Raw genomic sequence first — 7,096 nt, 5'->3', positions numbered from 1 at the left:
AGTGTGCTTGTCAGGGGAGAGAGAGGAGACAGATTTTGGAAGGCTCATATACAAAACAGAGAAAATGACTCAATAAAGCTTTTAAGGGGGCTTGTGAGATTATTTAAAAAGGTGAACTCAGAGGACAATGCTGGACATAAAACTATCACACAATCCAACATTTTAACTCTAAAAGAACTCAGAGTGGGGCCCGTACACCAACATTCATAGTATCATTCTCCACAGACAGAAGCAATACAGTTATCCATTGGTATTTTAATTTAATAATTATTTTAATAAAAATAAAATGTGACATATACATACAATAGAAAGGAGGCCATGAAAAGCAATAAAACTCTGACATGTGATGCAGCAGTATAAATGAGCCCTAAAAGCACTGTAAGTGAAATGAGTCAGAAATAAAAAGATAATTCTATGATTCCACAGAATAGTTAAATAATAGAAAAAAAAAGATGAACCATATAGGAGAGATTGCCAGAGTTCATTAGAGAGGGAGTAAGAAGCTGTTGTTTAGTGGGTACATAGTTTTGTTCACAGCAGTTGAAACACTCAGGAAATAAATAATGGCAGTAATAGAGTAATATTTAGTATAACTGATGCTATTGAATTCTATACTGAAAATGGTTAAAATAGCAAATCATATATTTCTTCTAGAACCAAAAAAAAAATGCTAATAACTACTGATCATTAAAATAATACCTCCTAAAGAACTTTGTGCCCTGCAGGGGACTGACGCTAAGATGCCAGAGTTTACAGCTGAACATCTGGCATATCCCATTTGGTACATGAGAAACAAAGATTAGCCAATCATTACGCAAACATTTAAAGCAACTGGATGTTTAACTAAAAGATCAATAATTAATTACCTTATCTATAGCCTTACCACCCTACAGAATAGCTGCAAGCCAAGGAGTATGTTCCATTTGTCTTAATAAGCAGAAGAGTGGCAGACATTTGTTATTCTAAAAGACTTGAAACAGCTACAGACTGGAGCTGGCACTCATGGGCTGAGGAAGCATCTGAAAGGCCATTGGACTCACTGAGTCACAAATACCTTGATGATAATATTACCTACATATTATTTCAAGATAAAAGTACAATAGGGTATGGTGGAACACTCCAATTAAGACATCAAGTCCTGTAAGAAGTTAAAATGGGCTTCAGCCTTTCAGTCCCCTCCCTGCCAGAAGCATGGCTTCCTCAGTGTGATTCCTTTATAGAGTGGTTCTGAGTCCCCTCCCTGCCAGAAGCATGGCTTCCTCAGTGTGATTCCTTTATAGAGTGGTTCTGAGTCCCCTCACTGCCAGAAGCATGGCTTCCTCAGTGTGATTCCTTTATAGAGTGGTTCTGAGTCTCCTCACTGCCAGAAGCATGGCTTCCTCAGTGTGATTCCTTTATAGAGTGGTTTTGAAGATAGGCAAGTCTTTGTTGAAAGTTAAGTGCTCTTTTATATGAATATATAAAGAAGGCTTTGGTTTGAACTGATACATTTCTTTGACAAATGTTTATTGGAAACCCAATCATATATTCGTAAATCAGAGATCTTTGTGGTATATTAGGTGAGCTGAGCAATGCCACATGATGTTATGGTGTATACCAATGGGGTAATTAAAACAAGCCTACAGATGCTGTCCCTTTCCTATAAAATGACAGTAGTCAAGACAGGAAGAAATGGCTTATCAGTTGTTATTTAACTTACTGGAAATACTCCTGTAAGGAATCATAGCCACAACTTTAAAGGGGGGAGTAAAGCATGTGTTTTCTGTTTATTGTTAATTCAAATGCCGAGGTGCAGCACACAATAGTCAGGCATCCTCACAGTGGGAATGACTCACCTACACACACCCACAACTGAACTGGTTTTCTAGAATTATTCCTTTTTCTCTTTGTTCTCCCTTCTCCTTCCTTTTCCCTATCTTTCTCTTTTAAATTCCTTTCACCCCACACCCTTTCCTTTTCTTTTTAAAATTCTGCCAGTTCCTAAAGAAGTTACTCTTAATAATGCCTAAGGTACATACAGCTGGATAGTGTATAAACCTGAACTGTTAGAAAATTGCTTTAACAGAAGCATATATTCTTCAATAGCAAATGTAGGAAGGTTGGCAAGACAATTTCTGCAAAGCTGAAAATGCATTTTCAGTACAAAGCTGCAAAGATGCTTTCTTTACTAGACAGACTTTTGGCCCATGGCCATAAGCAGGCATTTGGTAAGCATTAACAGGAGAATCCAGCGTTCAAAGTTATCCTCTACTACATAGCAAGTCCAAGGCAAGCCTAGGCTACATGAGATTCAGTATCGAAACCAAACCAAAACAGAAGGCTTTTGAAAGTTTTCTTGAAGTCCTAGTACTGTCAGTCATGTAGAGGAAGGGATAAGGCATTTGCATATCATAATGAGTGAGGGGTCCTTGGCATCCTTTCTTAGGGAAAACAACCACACCCGAGTAATCAGCACAAATTAAATACAGTCTTGAGTGTCCCTTGATGCCAAGAGAATTGTTCAGTGAGACTCTTAGAGACCTTTTTCTGTCAAAATTCCTTAACGGAGTTAATTTTGCTTCCTATGAAGGCAATGGATGCTCTTATTAAAAGGATAATAAATGACTTCTTTAAAATATCTGAGTAAACACTGCTTTGAAAATAGAACGTTTATCTTATATATAGTAAACTTTTATAGGGCTCTGCGTTTCTTGTTTGTATGCATATCATTATGTAATGAGATGGAAGGAGCCTGGCTGTAGCAGCTTGCTAGATAGATCTTAACATAAGTCAGCCCAAACAACCACAGCTGCCATAGGCCAATGCAGAAATACCCTAGTGGCTAGGTTAGTAAGTTGGCACTTGACCTCTTGCATTATCATCACCAGTCAGTCCTACAGATGAGCTACAGAGGGGTAGCCAAGCTCTACATGTGGGGGCTCTACATCTAATTGCTTGATTAGTCCAGATGCAGACTTGTCTACTTAAAAAGTGAACCCAAGATACCCTAATCTTGAACCTTTAAAAAATGCCAGGCTGGTGAGGTGGCTCAGTGGGGAAGAGCACTGACTGCTCTTCAGAAGGTCATGAGTTCAGGTCCCAGCAACCACATGGTGACTCACAACCACCTGTAATGAGATCTGACACCCTCTTCTGGTGCGTCTGAAGACAGCTACAGTGTACTTACATATAATAAATGAATAAATCTTTAGAAAAATGCCTTAAGCAGCTGTTAATTGTGAAAGGGAAACAAACAAACAAAAAAGCCAGAAATTGCATTCTAGAACAATATTTAAAATATCTAAACTGTGAACTGGGTCTGTCTTAGTTTGGGTTTCCATTGCTGTGAAGAGACACCATGACCAAGGCAACTCTTATAAATTACAGCATTTATTTGGAACTGGCTTACAGTTTTAGATGTTTAGTCCATTATCATCATGGTAGGAAGCATGGCAACATCCAGGCAGGCATGGTGCCAGAGATGCTGAGAGTTCTACATCTTGATCCAAAGGGAGCCAGGAGAAGACTCTGTCTTCCACAGCCAGCCATGAGGAGGCTTTAAAAGCCCACCCCCACAGTGGCCAAAGGTCATACCTATTCCAACAAAGTCATGCTTCTTAATAGTGCCATTTCCTGAAACTGCCCCACAATTTTATGAACTTGGGTTCTCTCAGGCGAAGGACCAGCGCCAAAATCCCCAGCAACTCGGAAGGTCTCCAGGCGGTAGGCGTGGTCATATCTCAGTGTGAATTTCCAGGAAGCTGCTTCAAGGAAGAACTGACGGTCTGTAGAGAGCTTTTGTCTTAGCTCCCCAGGTGGTAGCCTCCAAGCAGAGACTGCCAGAGTCCAATGGCTGAGCTGAAGGGGGGAGGTAACAATTTCCCATAGGCCAAATATATTAAAACCAGCACAGTGTTCCAAGGCATCTTTGATTATACAACATCTGGACAGTTACAAGTTACAACAAAATCTGATTAAATAGGTGCCTGAATGGCCCTGGAGGCCCATAGACAGTTGTCAAGCACATCTATTCTATGAACAGTGTGATGGCAGCTGTCCTGGCTCACTTTTCATTGGTATGAAAAACACCATGACCAAAAACAACTTGGGAAGGAAACAGTTTGTTTGGCTTACACTTAGAAATCACAGTCCATCACTGAGGGGAGCAAGGATGCAAGGACATTTTCTTGTCTAACAGAGATCAATATTCTATCCACCTACCCCCCCCCCAGTTGATTAGATGCAACCTGTCCACATTAAGAGAAGGGAGATAATTTGTTTCAAGGTCATTAATTGTTAATGTCATCCAAAAATGTTCATAAAAACAATAACAATGTTTGACCATATGTCCCTGATGGTCTAGACTATGCTGGCATGTAAAATTAACCATCTTAGACCTGATAGTTAATGCTAAGGGTTTCTTTCTGAGGTAGCAAATCGTTCTTAGATTGACTTCAGAGATGGCTGAAGTTCAGAAAAAGGTCAAGGCAAAGGATTCTAAATAGATGAACTGTGTGGTGCATGACTTACATACTAATAAAGCTAATTTAGGAAAAGAACAGACCACAACAGCCATTTTTATATTCTTGAAGAATGTCAAAATGTTATATCACCTACAGTTCTTTAAAAACTAGTTTTTAATCTACCAACCACCAAGAAAACATAAATCATTCTCTGGAGTAGTGGCCTATTAGTTAAGCAACCAGCATTTACTAAGACATCCTAACACTGTCTTGAATACTATAGTCAGCCCTAACATATGGTTAGACTATTTCATTGCCCCAGCCACAACTGTTGTCAACCTGACAAACCTAGAAGAGGAATTGCCTCTACCATATTAGCCTGTGGAAATACCTGGGGACACTTTCTGGACTCTGCCTACTGTGGGTGGTGTCATCCCTGGGCAAATAATCTTTGTTGAACAAGAATGATGGCTAAACACAATCCAGGGAAGCCAGCCAGTAAGCAGTGTTCCTCTGTGGTCTCTGCTTCAGCCCCTGCTTTGAATCCTGCCTTGGCTTCCCTCAATGAAGGACTATGAGTTGCCAGATAAGCAAACTCTTTCTTCCCCCAGTTGTTTTTGCTCAGTGTTTTACAACCCCAAACCAAATAAACCACATTACATTTTTGTTGTTATTTTATTTTGTTTTGTTTTGTTTTTGAGAGTTTCATGTAGTCTAGACTTGCTTCAAGATATTCATGGTTAATTTTGAACTTCTTATCCTCATTTCTCCACTTTTGAGTTCTGGATCACAAGTGTATTTCACTACACCCATTTATATAGTGTTGGGTGTTAAACATGGGACTTTATGCATGCCAAGCAAGTACTTTACCAATTGAACCTATATACACTTTTAAAAGAGTAAGAGCTTTCTACTACTAATGGACTACCTTGTACACACCATGCAGAGTTATCTGAGGGATGTGGAATTATAATCCTGTACTCAACAGGGCTATCTTCGAGTTTACAAACACACAACCAGACACAAAATAAAATGTAAATTGGACTTTTCTAGTTAAGCACTTCCCAGTGAATAATCTTAGAGAGACCTCAACTCCAGAAAATTATGGTATGGGAAAAATGTAATAAAAATAACTGTATCACTATATATTGAAAGAAGTCTACTAGACATCTAAGTATCTGCATGCATACATATATATCACAAACATTCTTGAATCCTTCAAATGCCAAGAACTAACTTGGCATCTAAGCTTTCTTTATTAGCTCATTCATTTTGAGCTGCTTTCTTTATTAGTAGCCCTGTATGCTAGACATGATGGCACATGTTTTTAATCAAAGCATTTGGAAAACAGAGTTAGACTGGTCTCTCTGAATTGGAGATCAACCTAGTCTACATAGAGAGAACGTTTCTCAAGTAATAAAATGAAGTATCTGTATACTACGTTTTTCTTATATCAGGGAAGATAGGCAACATTCCAATGAAAGCTAATATGTTTATGCAAAAGTATTAAACTTGTCATTTTATTTCCAACTCTCATATGATTATTATTTCATATATGTTTTATAAGTATATAACATGGCATCAAAACCATACTCAAAAATACTGTATACTGAAGGAAAAATCTCAAAAATAGAAAATTTGGAGGACTATTAAGAATTCTCAAACTATTGCCACATGTAGTATCTCAGGAGCTTCTCCCAACAGTAATGACAATTATCATTACTATTGCTACCACTATAGCCACTCCAACTCGAAGACTCACACTTGGGTTTTAGATTTATATAAAAGTTTTCCAATAGTCTGATACTCGGTAAGTTCATAAAAATTAATTTTTAGAAAAAGTTGGAATGGAGGTGCCCTACATGGGTAGATAAAGTGTTTCCAGGAGCCTTGGCTATTAGATGAAAATCTCAGTGTCATGGGTGAACTGCCTCTCTACAAGTCATGGGTGAGGACAGCCCTGGGCTCTCAAACAACCCAGGCTATTGCAGCTTCTTTTACATTTCTGTCATAACTAGTTGTTAGAGACATCATAGGCCCTGCTTGCATGGCAAATAGAAGAAGTCAAACAAGAACTGAGCTGGAGGCTCAGTGCCCATGTCTGTTAATATTCATAGACCAGAGACTGATAGAGCTTTTCTCAAAGAAGCTTCTGGCGTGGTCATCATGGTCAAAGTGGTGATAACGACTATTGAATGCTCAGCCATGAATGGGATATCTCTACTACCCCTCCAGGGTCTAGGGAACATGGCAGAAGAAGGAGCAAAAAACCAAAGAGCCAGAGGAAGGATGGAAATTGGTGTTCATGCTGACTTCCAAAGTGTGACAGAAGTGAACAGGGTGGAGAGTCTGCCTTTAGTGCACTCTTGAGCTCACAGTAGCCTGCCAACATCCTATCATAATGGGAAGGGAGGGCCTCGGGGGACCTTTCCCCTCCCTGGGTGTTTATATGAAGTTATGGTTGATGGGGCACAGAGCAACATTGTCTTTAATGGTGTAGACATTAAGGTGACCATACTCCTATATACAAATCGTCATCCATGCCTCTGTAAGCAATCCTAATAAAACTGGACTGTATCAGGAAAGAAGGAAGGAAGGAAAGAAGGAAAGAAGGAAGGAAGAGTAAGGAAAGCAAGGAGGGAGGGAGGAAGGGA

Source organism: Mastomys coucha, unplaced genomic scaffold (genome assembly GCF_008632895.1).
Source record: "Mastomys coucha isolate ucsf_1 unplaced genomic scaffold, UCSF_Mcou_1 pScaffold14, whole genome shotgun sequence".
In the NCBI taxonomy this organism is placed as follows: Eukaryota; Metazoa; Chordata; class Mammalia; order Rodentia; family Muridae; genus Mastomys; species Mastomys coucha.
The sequence above is the reverse complement of the archived record's forward strand: the minus strand, read 5'-3'. Positions refer to the sequence as shown.